The 17,541-nt window shown below is 38.3% G+C and overlaps 1 long non-coding RNA gene across 1 annotated transcript; it reads left to right on the top strand.

Moving 5' to 3' along the window:
* The first annotated feature begins 1,312 nt into the window (after positions 1-1,312).
* On the top strand, positions 1,313-9,298 carry LOC307003953. The gene is made up of 3 exons (XR_013798896.1): positions 1,313-1,429; positions 1,590-1,694; positions 9,232-9,298. It is a non-coding gene; the product is annotated as an uncharacterized lncRNA (long non-coding RNA).
* The last annotated feature ends 8,243 nt before the right edge of the window (positions 9,299-17,541 follow it).

The following is a 17,541-nucleotide window of genomic DNA, read 5'->3' as shown; positions in this document are numbered from 1 at the left end:
AAAATTTGGGCTAAACCGCTCCGTTTATATGGATACTTTTTAAAGTGTCAAAATGGTAGTTGTGTGGACTGTCAATGGACGGACAGAAATCTCTCAGATTTCATTCAAATATCTTCATTTGTGTTTCGAGGACGAACGAAAGTCTTGCGGGTTTGGAACGACATGAGGGTGAGTAAATTATGACAGCATTGTTATTTTTGGGTGAACTAACCCTTTAAACTATATGTTCCTTAGGCACTGATGGCATTCATAGTTGTAGATTAGGAATAGTTTCATGAAAAGCATATTTTGATACAGAAAATTAGAAGAAAGCTAACTGCTGCTACAAAGAATGAGAGCATTTGAGAGTGAAAGCACGTTTCCATCCTAAAGCGTAGCCTCTCTCTCTCTTTTATATCTCTTTCCCCACCCTCATTCTCCTCACCATTTTAAATTTATCCGTCAGACTATGCAGTGTCGCTCCAGTAGTTCTGGAGAGCAGTGAAAATGCCTCTTCACTTTCAGGCTAAAAATCCGCTTCACACATACACACACACATACACACACATTTATAAAGTTGCCAGCCATGAGAACTCCTCTCCATGCCAGATGAACATTCTCTGTGCGCACTGGTGGTCTAAAAACATGGCAAACACAAACATGCCATCTTCACTGGAACTCACACACTCTCTCACACACACACACATACTCTCTCACACTCACACTATGAAGTCCCTATGAACTATTGAATGGTGAACTGACTAAATGATGGCTGTTTTTTCAGGAGAGGCCGAGGCTGAATGGGCATCACCACATGGAGAATCAACATTTCTTGGCCACGTTTTTTTGTGTAGCATCTGTGATTGACTTAAATCCTCAGAGACACTGTCAGTCAGGTAACTGCCTCTAGCTGAGACCCTCAATAGTCAACTTGAAATTAAAATGAACCTTATTTGCTTCAATACATTTTTGTGGTGTACATTCATCCAAAAAATGTTAATCCGTGTCATTGTTTGTCAACATATCTATCTCCCTTTTTCAGTATCTTCCTACATGTATCGTTCTTCATATTTGCTCTAAACGGATCCATGCCCTTTATTCCTGTCAGTCTTTTCGTGTCTACCTTTTTCCCCGTTGAGATCGTGCCCGCAAATGTTGGTTGTCTCTCACGGCTCTTGGTTTTCTCCGTCATTGGCTCTCAGAAATCAGAGGTTAATCTTCATTCTGTAAAGATTATTCCTCTCGGGGCAGATCTCGCTCTCATCTCAGAGCAGCTACAGGGGAAATACTTCCTAAGTCCTCTATGCTTTATCAGTGCTTTTCTACTACTTTTCTCTGATAGCTTTGCAGATTGTTCCTGTTTGTGTGCTGTGTGAATGTTTCTGCCGGGTGTAATCGAAGAGAGTTTCTCACAGAGGGATTATGGATTCTCTCACACTGTGTTTCTCAGGTACTCTAATCCTTGCCGAACTAACACTTGGCATTAGGAACGACAACTGAACCGTAATTTTTGATTCCTTATTACACATTAAAGTATAAGTTTACCCAGAAAAGGATTTTTTTTTTTTTTGTCATAATTGATTCACTTTCATGTCGTTTCAAACCTGTAGGATTTTCTTTCATCTGTGGAAAGCAAAAGGAGATATTTTGAAGAATGTTCATGCTGCACTTTTTCCTACAATGAAAGTTAACGGTGACCAAAAAGGAAATTAAAGGTAAGGTACCACAGTCCATACAACTTGTGAAATTGTGGACAAACATATTGAAGGCCTCGTCCCTTCATAGAGACTAGAACTACACAGAGAGAGGTGCTGCAACAATGTAAATTATGTTTATATATATATATATATATATATATATATATATTTTTTTATTTTATTTTATTCAAGGCCTATTCTAGTAGACCCCAAAATCAAGACTTTGTAAAAGTGCAAAATAGGTCCTCTTTAAAATGCTTTTAATACTTTTAATTTTAGTCAATGTTACAATGACCGTTTGGACCCCATTTTCTTTCTTTGTATAGACAAATGCAGTCAAAACATCCTCATTCTTTAAAATATGAGGAATTTTTTTATTTTTTGAATTATCTCTTTAACATTAACAGACAAAATCATTAGGCACTGTGACTAAACGTTGACAGTTCTCAGAGCAGTAGTTTGCAGATTGTGGTATTGAGTGACAGGTCGTTCACCAGTGCATTTAACCAATGAGGTGTGAAGGAACCACCTCGGTGCTCCAGGGGCGGAGCTTATTTGGATGTTCTGGTATATAATGCTCTCCCACTGGTTCAGTGCACCTGTAGCGCACAGTCCCCGCCGTGGGGTGACACACAGTTCATTATTATAATGGGGAGGCAGATGGCAGTCCTTTCCATGAGCTCCACTAGCCTGATGGCTCTATTCATTAGCAGGCTATATCCTCTAACATGCTCTCCAAATCATTTATATACTGCAGACTTTCTTCACCCTCACTTTTCCACACTGTGGTCTGCTCGCCGCAGAGCCTCTAGCTAAGACACCATCTTGGAATAATTCTTCATTTGGATCAACAGCTGATAAGTAATGTTTTCATTCTCTTGTGCAGAAGCGCAGGAGCTCCGCTGTATATAATAACCGCTCTGGTCATTTGTCTCCTGAAAATTTGAACAGGTCCTTTGCTGCTGCTTTTTTCTCCTCAATTTGCCCAAAAGGTTATTTTAATTGACCTGTTAAATATGGCTGGAACATTTATTTTAATTGTTGCTAATGTAATTCAGGCAAAACGGGGCATGTAGAATTAATTGAATTTAGCTAAATAATGCATAAATGAAAGTCTCGTTGACTTCATGCAGGTAAAAGTGAGATTCTGAGATGGTAGATAAGACTGAATATCAATCCCTTACGCTGGGCTGTGAAGTAACACGCATAACATACTTTGTTAATAGATTCATTTTAGAAAGATTTGATGTTGCAGGTTATTTGTAAGAAATCTCTCCATATTCTTTAATTAAAAAACGTTTTTTTATGACTGGTTTTCTTCTGAAATGGCTCGTCTTTTCTGTTATTTAAGCAGCATGGGCAATTAGATAGTTAACCAATAGCAAAGTAACTTGTATAATCTTGCTTTTTGTATGTTATAGCCACTTTTCACCATCCAACGAAGTCCTGTTTTACCTTTTTTTTTTCTTGTTGAAACAAAATAAAAACGTAAAATGATTTGCAAAAAGTTTTAGCGATGGTATAGGAGTCATTGGACACTCATCTTCTCATTTATTCAAAATACTGAAAATTAATCATACATTATGTTCTCAAAGACTCCCTGCTCTAGCGTATCTTCAGTCATAATATATAATTCAGACTACTATCAAGCTATAGTATAAAGGTATAGAAATAAACGTAAACGGTCTCTTCTTCACTCCAATTTTCCAACATCACCTCAAACGCTGAAACTACTTGTAACAGAAGTTTGTTGATAAGGGAAAAAGGAGGCGGGAACGGTCAACATAATTTGAATGACCCAAAGTAAACAAATGACAAAACGAAAGTAAAGCGGCAGCCCGTCAGATGAAATCCACGCCTGGTCCTCTATCGCCTTACATTTTAGCCACTCCTACTTTTATCCTTCCTGAGCTCTTCCGTTGGGACTCACTCCTTTCCCACGGCTCTCAGCCCCACCTGCTTGCCACACTGCTTTTTATATACAACCCCACAAAAGCAGTGCGAACCCTGCTTCTAAACTACAAGTGTGAAACATTTTCTACCCGTGGTTAAAAGCAGGGTTCAGAGTGTATGAAACGTTATGTATGCAGTATTTTCACTTTTAGTGTGGATAGAACATGTTACTTGACTCTGTAAACTTATTTCGTTATGTCTGGTAAGCGTTTGAAGGCAGAATGTAATGTGTATCTGCAGCCCACTAAGTTTTGGAACGGAATTTGTTTTCGCTCTCTTCCTCCCATGTGTGGCTATGGCTTTATTTTTAGAAGCGAGTTGTTTTAGTGGTTATTGTGTGTATGCGCATGTAAGGGAGAGCGAGATCAAGGGAACCCAAGGTTACAGTCAACATGCATACTTCCTCCTGAGATTAGGGACACGATAATGAACTTCTGTGCTGCTGTCTTGGCGGCAGAAGAATGACCTTGTGTGCTGAAGGTGTGTGAGTGCCTGGTCTCGGGGTGCGTGTTTGTGAGGGATGAACCTTTCAGTGGGAGAAAAATGGAGGAGTCACAGCAGCGGCCTGAGTGTGGCATGTGCTGATAGAAGTTGAACTTTCTTTACTCAGCTACACATCTCTATCTCTCCCTTAACTGAAAAAAAAAAAAAACATTTACAAGATGACTTCACTTTAGTTACTTCCGTTTAAATGTTTTTGATAAGGTGCTTTGTCCGGGGTGATGTTGGAGACGTGGCATGACGGGTGGTGCGCACGCGATCTGAGTTTGAAACGTTTTGTTTCCTCTGCACTATCTTGTAAAGACATAAATCTCATAAATAATAGTAATAAAACAAAGGATGTGGAGTTGCTGGGTTGTGCACTCTTGAACGAAGAATACCAGTTTGAATTGAATTTAGATTGATGTGGCAAACAAGATACACAATTGCTATTCAAATTTAAACACAAGGAAGTCAATTAAATTGAGTTGAACCAAAGACTGTGTATCAAGATGGTTCACTCATTATAGATGGAGAAACTACAAGACTCAATATGGCAGAAAAAGTCCCAGCTTCTAAATAAAAGAGCCAATCAGCAATTGATCAAGTCGATGGATGGTGAATTTTCATTTCATGCCGACTTGCATAACAAGCCTTGAGACCTCCTTGTGGTAATTTGACAGGTGCAAGTGTGTAAATGCCAGTGATCCACAGGTGCACACTGACTCAAGCGTTCAGTATACATATACTTTTCTCTCTCTGAGCTGCTGTTTTGTAGGCAGAGTGTACTGAACATAAACCTATCCATGTGTGAACTCCCAATCCTTTTTACTGTGAGACTGGAAAACTGGTTTTCCCTTTGAGGGGATTTGAATGATTTCTTCTGCTAGTGTATCTGCCCCTTCCCCGCTCATGTACTTTCCGCTGTTCATCCCTCCCTCTGAGGAGCACTGAAATGTCTTCAGTCCCTTTTACAAAGCAGTAATGTCCTCTCCCCTGCCCTAATCCCGCACAACCCCTTTTTTTATTTTGGTGGCATGGGGAATGGAGAGATATGCTTCTATTAAACAAGCTTATGAGCATCACGTCGGACCGAAACTGGTTGATAAACTGGGAATAATGAGAGATTGGAATGAGAAAAGATAAAAGTGATTCATTTCTTTTTTTTCTGAATATATTGTCTGATTCGACAAATGTCAAGTGTCTGTCTCGAGAGAATCATTCGCTCCTTTTCCTCTGACACACGTGTGCCGGCGGAGCATTATCGCTTGGTATATGACTGCTTTCTCGTCCGCTTTTATTGGTTTGTGTCTCGAGGTTGGGAGTTTTCACCAGGGGAACGTGTGAAGAAAAATAAACCCGTCTCCGTCTTGACTCACCTGCAAAGCTGTGTAATTTCTGTTAGACGGTTAAAGCTCTCTCACATCCTCTGCTCAGAGCGCTGGGATTCGGCAAACTGCTCCCTTTATGACAAGTCTACACAAACCTGCTTTTATGTGTGTGTGTGTGTGTGCGCGTGTGTGTGTGTCATGGCAGAGGAGCGATAACATACAGCCGTCCCCATGGACTGTCCTACACACACACACACACACACACACACACACACACACACACACACACACACACACACACACACACACACACACACACACACACACACACACGCCACATGTGTCAACTTCATATAAAGGAGTAGGGGATAAAGTAGCGTATATGAATGTAACACTTGTGCGCTTATTCAGCTTTTATTCCATTTTTTTTTTTTTTATTAAACTCTTTGTTTGAGCAGCTTTATATACATTAGATGAATATTACAAACATATTCATTATTCGTAATCATATGTAGGTTAATAACTGTTTTCATATAAAAAAAAAATTATTCATATTTTGAATTAGCTTTTAGTTTTTTGTGTCAGTTTTAGTTGCAGTAGTGTAATGTGCTTTTAGATATATTTATATATATATATATATATCTTTTTTTTTTACCCAGTTTAATACTTAAGTTAACATTAACAACAATCCTGAATATAATCTGTAGAATTATAGGTGTAACTCTGTGAATGTCTGTTACTGGAATTCTGCTTTTGATTTGTCTGTTGATTTGTTTGCAAACCTATTAATCTGATTTTTGATAAATACACATAAATGTATGGAGTTTGAAAATGTAGTTATAATGTCATGTTATGTTATGCTTAGCAACAGACACCCAATCAAATGCCTCATATTCACGTGCTTTGGACAGTAACTGAAACAAAGCATGTTGTATACAAACCGTAAATGTATTTATCAATAGGTTTGCACAGCTGTCAATGCTAAACACTAATTCTGATAACGTTATACATTGTGAACCTGTCCGCATTCTTTTTCTTGTTTGCTTATAATATATCTGTCAAGTCGCTTTCACCTTGCACATGTTGGGTTGTCATGTAGCCTATGCTGCATTTATAGTAGGGCCCATTGGTGGAAGGTGCCCTTCTTAGTGCCTGACCTACTGCTAACCCTTACCATATTTGACCTGTAAAGCGGATCAGTCTGTCAGGCACAAAACGGGACACCTTGCCCATATCTTGTTCAGCTCTTTGTTTAATAGTTGCTCGTTTCTATTTCAGATCTCATTCATTTCTTCCTTCGAGAACTCTATTTTTGAAAACCAATATCATCATATGCAAATACCCATATAATTGCTAGTCATATCTTATAAATAGCTCTTTTACATTCATTGCATTCTGTTATCTATGTAGTTAAGGATAGAAGTCATTGGCGTTGTTTATGTGTGTGTGGTTTGTTTTTGCAGTGGACATCTTCACACACAAAAGAAGCCCATTATGGGTTGTTGAGGGGTCCTTCACTCAAGTGAACTAATCTTAAATGAGGACCCAATCAGAGGTAGCCAGCCCTGATGCCTGATGGCTTAATTACCGGGTCCTGTAATACTAATCATGGTTAAATATTTATAAGGGGGAAATCTTTTGTTTAGACTTGACCTTTCTCTGGAGCTCATTAGCATCTGCTTATTAGCTTGTTTTTTTTATTACTTTCATGGCCCTTTGGCTGTTATTGATTTTGATTACGAAAGTGACGGCGACCGCTATGAATGCGTGTTAACTCAAGAATGACATGACATTTGCTTATCTATGTTCATTGCTTGAGAGTGGGACATTTGGGACGCGTTTGCGTGCGTGTATGTTTTCGAGGGGGCCGGGGTGGATGGGTAATAGTTATTTTCTCTGTCCGAGGAGACCGGGCGAATCTTATCTGCGGCGCGCACCATTGTCTTCAATCGACCGCGAATAAAGCAGATTCATATCCATTCGAAGAGCTCGCGTGTTTGTGTGTACGAGAACGCCGGCTTTTTGTGTGCTCAGCGCTTTGACTGACCGGGATGATTGGATTTTGCTGTTCCGTGCGAATTACCATTCAACACGCCCCCAATTCTACAACGCTCCCCCACAAACTCTCTTCCCTCAGGCCATCCCGATGCCCTCAATCACAAAAACAGAAAAGGTCTTTCATGTAAAAATGGAGTGGATAGCATTCCCTCAGGCGAACTGGAAGGCAGAGACGCTTTTCTCTTTCCCTCTCACCTCTAGAGTGTTGATGGTTTATTGGTGAGCCGTGTGTCAGTGCTCTGGTCTCAAGTGTTTCTCGGGATCCGGAAAACATCCAGTGCAGCTTTAGATGTGCAAACCGCAAATACACACTCTTTAAATCATTTAGAAATGCTCTGACAAGACAGTAATGCTAAATAGTTTCAGGATTTGTTTGCTAACTGTTGGGTTTTGTAGTAGGCTACACTGTCCTGTGTGTTGTTCACTAGCTGTTTGTACCGTACAGTTGCTTAAAAAAAAAACTAAATTATATGATTTATATGATTAAAATTGACAAAGCAAGCAAATAAAAGGTTTTTTGCATGAACTGAAAACTGAGGACACAACATAAAATGTTATTTTATCAAGAATATTAATGATGCTACCAGTCTCTTGATTGTTCCGACTGTTTCAGTCAGACTTTTCCACTCATCCACCGAATTTATCATATTTATATTTATCATATCACCATCAGTAAGGTAAAGTAATGGCAGTGAATGCAAAAACACATGAGCAAAAATGTTGAAATCGAAGCAGAATTTACTGTCATCCATGGCAATGTATATCTCCTTCTCTATATCCGTTTCTCGTTCTTTCACTGCGGACTTGCTCTCTCGTTTCATTCATTGTGCAGTGATGATTACTGTCCGGCAAATTTTCACCAGCAAAATCAAGTAACTTCAGTAAAAATCCACACAAATGCAAAAGTTTTACAATGGGTTCAATTTATGCATGCAAATTCATTGCATTGGTTTGAAAGAGACTTCTGTATATGAGTGTACATGTGCTTGATACATCACTACACTGAATTTCAACTAAATTTCTTGAAATCTTGCGTCTCAGTTATCGGATGTAGTGAAAATGACCTCTGATGAGGACTTAAATATCAATGTAATATTTGTTGCATTGTTCGTCTTGTTGCTAAAACCGATTATTTTGTACACTGTAGTGAACTTTTTCATTGTGGAATTGCTTTAAGATAATATACAGGTAAGATTATAAACTTATTTTGTGGTCACCATGAGCACTGAAACTCCAGCTCAAACTTTTTACCCACCAGCCAGCTCTTATCCACAATTGGCTAACCATTATCGCAATCGACCCCCGCTGCAGCCGATATTGCACAGACAAATATCTCAATCTGTTCTATAACTATATCACGAGCACAATGAAAAATCAAGCCAATAAATGCTGGCAGCTGAAGTCTGACGTGAGATTTGCAGTATCCCAGAGGGGAATCCAGTGGTTATAGATGAGTGCTGTGCTTATTTACAGAACAATTTCAGAGTGCACTGGCCCTCTTCGTAACCTCTAGTGAAGTGTGTGTGTGTGTGTGTGTGTGTGTGTGTGTGTGTGTGTGTGTGTGTGTGTGTGTGTGTCCATTCTTAATGAGACTATGGCCCAAGAACTGTCATTACCACATGCTAAAGTGTGACATATACCACAAGCCACCGGCCATCAATACACACACCGTCACACACAGATAATAGACGGCCATTTTTTACCCCAAATAATTCCATTTCTGTTCACTACAGGCACATTTAAGGTCTAGAGATCATTGCGGCAGTGGCAGAGCGTGGCTGAATGACTGACTGGCAGCCGTCATTATCAGACATGTTCCGTTCGACACGCGAGTCCAGACCGAGGAGGAGGTGAGAAGGGCCCATGTTCAGTGAGCGTGTAATGAAGCCGGGTTTGGATCAGGGTCACTGACTTGAGTGCCATTTATTTCTGCGAGGAGGCTAGTCTGCTGTGTGCTGCAAATTACTGTGGAAGGGCTCGTGAAACCTGGATTACTTGAGCAGACGGTGATATACTTGTGAGTAGTTGACATGGAATATCAAGAAGTGATAGCAACGTCCTACAGTGTGACATGTTTGTCCTCATCTAAAACTGTTTTAAATGGCTTTCTGATTACTGTATTGAAAGAAGTGTTCACTAAGAAAAAAATATTGATTTCTGTACATTCAAATTTTTTGCGTCCATGGGGACAAACATCATTGGTTATCTCTCATAACCGATTGCGACCCATTTTGAATATGCACATATTTACAGTAAATTGCACGAATGAGAATTGAGAGCTAGTTGAATAACGCATGAGGGTATGAATTATTCTGGCTACTTTTATGGTACTTTTATGATGCATTTTTGAAGCTAGACAGACTGTGGTAAGCATGTCATTTAATTGTAAGGAAGACAGCACTAAACAACCTGCCTAAAATCAAAAGAAAGTAATGCGAGTTTGGAAGTAAATTATGAAAGTTTTTACATTTTCTGTGAATTATCCTTTTAAGTGTAGTTTTTATGATGCCTTGAGATCCTATATGTAATATTTGTATTTTTAAAATGTATTTATCACTCTGGAGGACCATTTATGTGAACTGCTAAAAAGGTGAAAATCTGGAAAATGAACTTAAAATATATATTTTCCCTTTTATGTACTGTATATAGTAAAGTATACATACAATACAGTTCAAAAGTTTGGGGTCAGTAAGACTTTATTTTATAAGTAGTCTCTTATGCTAACCAATTCTGCGATTGTTTTATCAAAAATACAACATAAACTGTAATATCATGAAATATTATAAAAAATTAAATAACAGTTTTCTGTTTTAAAATGTAATTTATTCCTGTGATGCAAAGCTGAATTGTCAGCATTACTACTCCAGTCTTCAGTGTCACATGATCCTTCAGAAATCATTCTAATATGTTGATTTGCTGCTCAAGAAAATATATTTTAACTTACTGACTGCAACCTTTTGAAAGGTAGTTTACATTTCAACCACACACACAGAAAAAGTTAAAGTTGGGTTGTAATTCATCCATTTTCATAATTTGTGTTAATGTCTCAATGCACTCTGTGACTGCAGTATCTGCGTGTGTGTGTGTGTGTTAATAATTGTCATTTGTGTCTTCCCCACAGACCCTCACTGTCCCTGTGTTCCGGCCTTCGGGACAGAAGCAGTCATCCATATACCACATCGTCTAGATCTTTATTTATTTTGCCACCAATCGACTCGGAGCAGCCTGCCGGACAGCTGCAGCAAGTGAAGTCACTTCACGCTCATTAGCATGGACAAGAGATGAGACCCTAGACACACACACACACTGATTCCCTCCTTCCGCCAATCTTGGTATGAGTGTGCCGTGCCTTTGTATGCAGATTCAGAAATGAGGAGCTCCAGAAACCTTTCTCTGGATTTCAATTGTGGGTTGGCATTCATATATTTTCATTTATGGTCATATATATTTCAATGTGTTTTAATGGCTACAGGTCTGACTGCTCAGGAGGGAGCAAGCAACATCAACATCAACACACACTTATGCTTGGAATAGGGTAGGACAACTCACATAAGCTGCTTTTTATCATTACAAAACTAACTTTTTTATACAAGAGTACCATAAAATGCACCTCATAAATAAGAAACCGTGGTATTTCCATAGTACTTTGATGTATTCCAAGGTAATGAATGACTACCATAATCATTCATCATGGTATATTGCGAATACTTAAAAGAATACCATGGTAAATGCCTAAAAAAAAAAACATGAAAATATGTTAAAGTCTGAAAAACATGATAGTACAATTGTAGTTTTATGTACTTGTTAAGCATAAATGAAAAAGTTGTCAGTCTGTGTGTTAAGAATATAGATATGTATGTATTTGAGACACCTTGCAGGTTCATCCTGTGCAGAACATGAGCGGAAAACAGGATTATCCCTCTTTTTCATGACAACGCTATTTTAAATATAAAAGTTTATCCTCACAGTGAGTGAAGGAAATAAAGGAGAGTTGAGGTGAGCACGGGTATGAAAGCAATAAAAAGAGAGAGGAGGGAGAGATGATTAGAGGATAAAAGGGAATTGTGGGGCGGAAAAGAGAGATACGAAAGGCTTGTGGAGTGGAGGGGAGAGATGCAGGGCTGCGTGTTAGTTCCTCTTCATTTGCTCTCTGTATGTGGCGTAGAGGTCAGGCTGAGAGCTGGGACTCGGGCCATGAAGGAGAGAGCAAAGACAGCCTTAGGCAGGAATACACACCACACACACACACACACACACACTCATCCTGAACACACTTAATGTTCTGTCCGTATATTCCTCTATAAATGCTGTCTTTATACACTAATGTTCTCCTTCTCTGTCATAAGACACATATAGTTATGCATTTGGCAGAAAATTAACAGCCTAAATTGATTTTTATAGTGTCAATAATAACGAAAAGAAAAACCTTTACAAATGTTGTTAGAGCAGGTGTTCGTAAGTTCATAGACATTTTCAAGAATAAATAATCATATATTGAATACATGTGACATGTGAAAACACATTTGAATCATTCTTATGATCAAAAAGTATTAGTGCTGTGAAATGTGTCCGTGTGTGTCTTTGTGTATAAATACACACACACACACACACACACAACTTTTATGTTCGATGCGATTTAATACATTTAATAAAAAAATATTAACATTAATCAATAACATTAAGGGCACTTTAGTTTACGGTCCAATTCTCACTATTAAGTAGTTGCTTATTAGCATGCATAATATTGTTTATTAGTACTTATGAAGCACATATTAATGCCTTATTCTGCATGAACATATACATCCCCAATCTAATACCTTACAAACTATTAATAAGCAGTAATTAGGGGTTTATCGAGGCAAAAGTCATAGTTGAGTGAGATTTGGACCCTAAACTAAAGTGTAAAAATTCTAATTATCTTTTTTAGAATTTCTGTGGATAAGAATCTTTTTTTTACTGCACATTTCTGCATGTTGATTGGACCACATCACTTTTTTGGTCACACCGCAATACACAAATATTATGGTGACAAACATTTTTTGAGGCAGTGACACAAACACACACGTGCGTGTATATATATTATATATATTAACAATTTAAATCTAAAATTGTATATAGGCTATGTATATATGTATATTAAAATTGGGCTAAGTTTAATACAGAAATTAATGTTAATCATAAAAGATAAAAGCAGTGAATTCAAGTCATTGTATGTATATGAAATGCATTTTTAGTGTAGCCTACTTTTTAATAAATTAGGCTATATGGGAAAACAAAAATGTCAAGTTATATTTAACACTAAAACACATTTGTAGCCTATTGTGATTCTAAAAGATCGGAGTCACAAGTAGTAGTGAATGTTGCGTGACCCTGGAACTGCATAATGCAATGATGTCAGACAGGCCTGATAGATAAAATACAGAGCCATGGCGTTCAGACATGGATGACACTGTCGCCTCATTTCAATCTTCTAAACATGCGGCAGCCCAAAGATTCCTCCATCAAGTGAGTTCTGTTTACCTTCAGCTCAGTAATCATGGCATATAATCAGCAGATGGAGTGAGAGGGGCCGCGCTGTTTCCATTTCCGAAATCAAATATGTGCTCATCATAAAAAAAAAGAGGACGGAAAGAAAAAAGCCATCAGAGGAATCCATCAGATCAGCGGAATAAATCTAATTTCCCTACAAATACATCTGTAATATTTCAAATCCGCGGCCCGGGTTAATCTAACGCTTCATTTACATTCAAATAAAGGAAAAGTCGTGTCTTATCAATAATAAGAAGCCGGCGGAAAAATAAATGAAGTTTAGGGCGGTGGAGGGGAGAGAACGCAGGGTTTTCTTGTGTGTTTTATTCTCAAAGAGTCAATAAAATATAAAGAGACTCAATTATTCTATTAAGCTGAAACACTGCATCCTCGCTGAGCGTTTCTGAGTCAACAGAGATCTTCGGCCGTGTTTGATGAAGTTTGGTTTAGACAGAGCATACTTGATAAGCAGAGCCCCGCTGGAGGTGTCTATTTTACAAATGAACGAGAGAAGAAGAGAAAAAGTGAAGGAAGTAAGTCATTTAAATGTTGTGGCATGTCGCTGGAACTGTTTAGTAGTATTTTCAATGGTGAAAAACAATGGTTTAATACTATTAAACTTTTGGCATAAAACTCCCATGAATGATGCCCAAAATAATTGTTTCGAAGTGATCAGACTTTTGCGTGGCGGATATAAAATGGCTTTCAGGATAGGATCTGGGGCTGTTCAGTGTTCCAAAGGAAGTTCTGAAATCGGCATTTTTGGACGTCATTGGAATGATGAAAGATTTAGCCATGCAGATTTTGTAATGGTCACACAGATTTGCCATGCTTGCCAACAGAAAGCTGTTCACCTGAAATTTCACTTATGTAACTGCACCTTTACTGGTATTCGCCGTATCTTCATGGGCGAAATCCAATCATTTCAATAGGACTCCATGCAATCGCAAATTTTGCATTATGGACTAAAGATTTCCCCATGGTCTCTGTGATTTTGTCAAGACATGTTCTTGTTGATACTGGAACAACATTCCCGTCTGAAAATGTAGCCCATAAGTTATCCCTAAAATCAGAGGGAAATGATAGGTGAATAACACTGATGTAGAAGCACCTAACCCTGGTTGTAAGCCTAAACTTGACATAAACTGTAAACTTGTCCCTCAAATCTGATTGGTTGATTGGAATGTTGTTCCAGGATCAACAAAGATTATGATCCAGAAACATGTTGTAGGCTACTTGGTGAAATCACATTCACCATTCCCAACACAGATTGAATTTGACGGATTCACTGCATTGACCAACAAAACGTAAATGGTAATTCAAAGTAAATGGCTTTTAAATGGCCTTATTATGTCCCTTTTTTTTAAATTGACCAGTCAGCAACTTCTTAGAAACACCCTAGCAACCAGTCAAAACTACTTTGCAACCTCATAGCAACGCACTTGCATCCACACCGTACACTTTAGCTCGACAAGCTCAGATTGTGCCCTATTTTTACTATCTTTATTTTTATTATTTAGTATTGTTCACTAAAAGAAAACTGAGTGTATTGAGAGAGTGATAAAGAGAGAGACTCTTCCTCCTCTCGGGGTGTGAGATGCATGCTGACTACACTGCGTAGTGAGGTCAGATCCTCTTCATCGTAATGAGACATTCTGAGAACAGGAAACTGCAGTGCACACACACACCCGCACCCCTACCTACCTACACTTCCTAAATTACCATTACCATTCTCCAGTCTACAGACAACACTCATTCCCACAGTGCATTTCAGTTAAAACCTGTATGATACAAGACCCATATGTTCTCAGTTTAAAACATCACGGGTTTGCATATTCATAGCTTTAGTCTCAAATTATGTACTACTGTAGGCTACTAGCACTTTACACTGTGGCAAAGTATAGTTTTCGGAGGGGCAATATAGTGTAATATAGTTCAGATGGAACAAAAAGCCAATTCCCTCTTGTTTAGTGTTGCTGTTAGCTTTAGCATGTTAGCTTAGCCAGGTGCAAGTTAAATACGAGTGCCCCAAAATTGTGTTTTACATAGGCTATTATAAAAGTATAAAAACATAGGTCTCACTTTAGATGATGGTAAAGCAGTCATATCACGTTTGTTCAAAAAAATTTGGCACAACATATTCCATGTTTGCCTTTTTTTCGTCAAGCAGATATACCTGTATATAGCCTAACATTATACACTCAGTAAGAAAAATAAATGCATACAAAAGTCTTGGCAGAACATTACCAGTACCTTTTCTGTTAAGTGTTAAGAAAAATCAACATGGTAAATTAACACACTTACACTAAATACACTTTTTACTGACTTTTCTTTGAACGTTTGAACCCTGCGAACACATTTCTTGTACTGTTTGTTCCACAAAATGAGGTAGAATAGTGTAAAAATATGCAAGCTTGAATATACCTATTATCCATTTCAGATTTCAATCACTTACAGTAAAATCTAACATACCAGACTTTTAGACAACACTTTTCTGTTGACAATTTCATACAAAATTCCTTGTTTTAAATTAAAGTATTGGTGCACCTGTTCAATGCTGTAGTCTCAAAAACACACGCACAGACAGACCTTTCAATATCCTTTTAATTAGCAATCAACGCACACAAACACAGGTGCACATTGCCTGTTATCGTCTGAGACACACACACACACACACACACACACTATCTTGAGGACATTATCAACCAACACACACTTGAGCTGCTTGCTGCTCCGATTATGGCATGGCCTCAAACACACACACACACACAGAGGATGCTGGTCCTGCTCTGCCGTGTGGTTTGACGGTGATAAAGGTTTTTTATGTGTCAGCTGCTCATGGCTGCTGAACTGCAGTGTGTGAAACTGTCTTTTAAATGTCACCTTGTGAAAACGTACAGGAAACTCCCACAGGATACAAACACCCGCTCTCATTTTTCAAAGAGAATTCCTTGTAGGGTACCGTAGTGCTGTGATTCCCATCCAGGGGTAGCTACTTACCACGAGGGGGAAATTATTTTTATTGTTGTTTTAAACCTATAAAGCAGAAACTATCATTCATTCATTCATTCACTCACTCACTCACTCACTCACTCACTCACTCACTCACAGCTGCGCCATCTTTGATTTTGAATGGGAATGAAAGCGAGGCTGCGAAGGACATGCATCTCTTCAATGGGCTGTAGGCTATGTTATTTAATGTGTTTTGGATTGTTCTGCTCATGAAACACTGGAAAAATATCTTTCCAAGAAATTTCAGTACCTAGTCAAAACACTCCCGACAATATAAACTGTGGAATATTGTAAGTGTAAAGGATTTTTCCCTAAACCTAACACTCCTATAATATTTATACTCTAGCGCGTCTTCTTGGTCGACGTTGACCGAGTCTAACCCTATACCTAGCGCGTCTACCGTCAACGTCGGCTGGGTACTTACCTATACTCCAGCGAGTCTGTCGACTACTGCGGAGTTCCCTATAAACTGTACTGTATATAACTTCTTGCTTCCCTAAACTAACTTACTTGCTAACTAACTTACTTGCTTACTAACTCACTTGCTTCCCTAAACTGACCTGCTGCGCAGCAGTAGCCTAATAACAGACAGACTCCAGCAAATGCTCTAAATGCTTTAATTTACGGCCGGGAGTTCTCGAGCAGTTTTCAGAGAATCTCCCAAGAAAAAACAAGGCCGGGGGATCTCAGACATTTCCATTGAAAATCCCACAGTACACAAGAATACAACAGTTTTTATAGTATAGAGGTATGGCATAAATCATGCTGCATTACATAATTTCCCCACTATTTTGATTGGTTCTTCATATGCAAACCCTTCTGGTAAAGCAAACTTTGTTTGAATGATTACTTCATTGTTAATCACAAGTTCTAACTTCGTCATCTGTCTAGTTTCAGTTCCCATATTCGTTATTGATACACAAGCACACAAAGTGTAAGGTTAGATGTTAGTTAATATTAGTTTGATATACAGTTGACTATTTTATCTATTAAAAATCCACAACATAAGTAATCTAGGAGCTTTATACAGCTTTTTACAGCGGATGCCATTGGAAACACGGCAAGTCTATTCTCACAGCCTCGCTTTCATACATGGCGCTGCTCTGAATAAGGTCTAGGCCTATTCCAGGTCCTGAAAAAAATAGTGTATAGGTTAAAATTATATTGTAGTATCAAAGTGACATGAGCTGTAATGTTTGTGCTGGGATTTATGCAGTATACTGTATTTCTATTGAATATTGAGGTTGCTGGTTGACATTGCGGGTGCACCTTCCTACAATTTTTATTACATTATTTACTTATTGTCCTATCCTATTTGTCGCTCATGTGTTATACATATATATGTCATGTCTTGTTTGGCTTAGTAATAATTAATAATCTAGCATAATAATATATATTGTAACAATTAAATTTGATTAAGCGTTTCAATTAAAATAAAAGTCTTACATTTAAAATGAACGCATTAAATATTTCAAGATTTGAAAATGAATACTGGGTTGTTT

The sequence above is a fragment of the Phoxinus phoxinus genome (assembly GCF_949152265.1).
Source record: "Phoxinus phoxinus genome assembly, chromosome: 9".
Lineage (NCBI taxonomy): Eukaryota > Metazoa > Chordata > Actinopteri > Cypriniformes > Leuciscidae > Phoxinus > Phoxinus phoxinus.
Note: the sequence above shows the minus strand (reverse complement) of the source record. Positions and strands in the feature narration are given on the sequence as shown.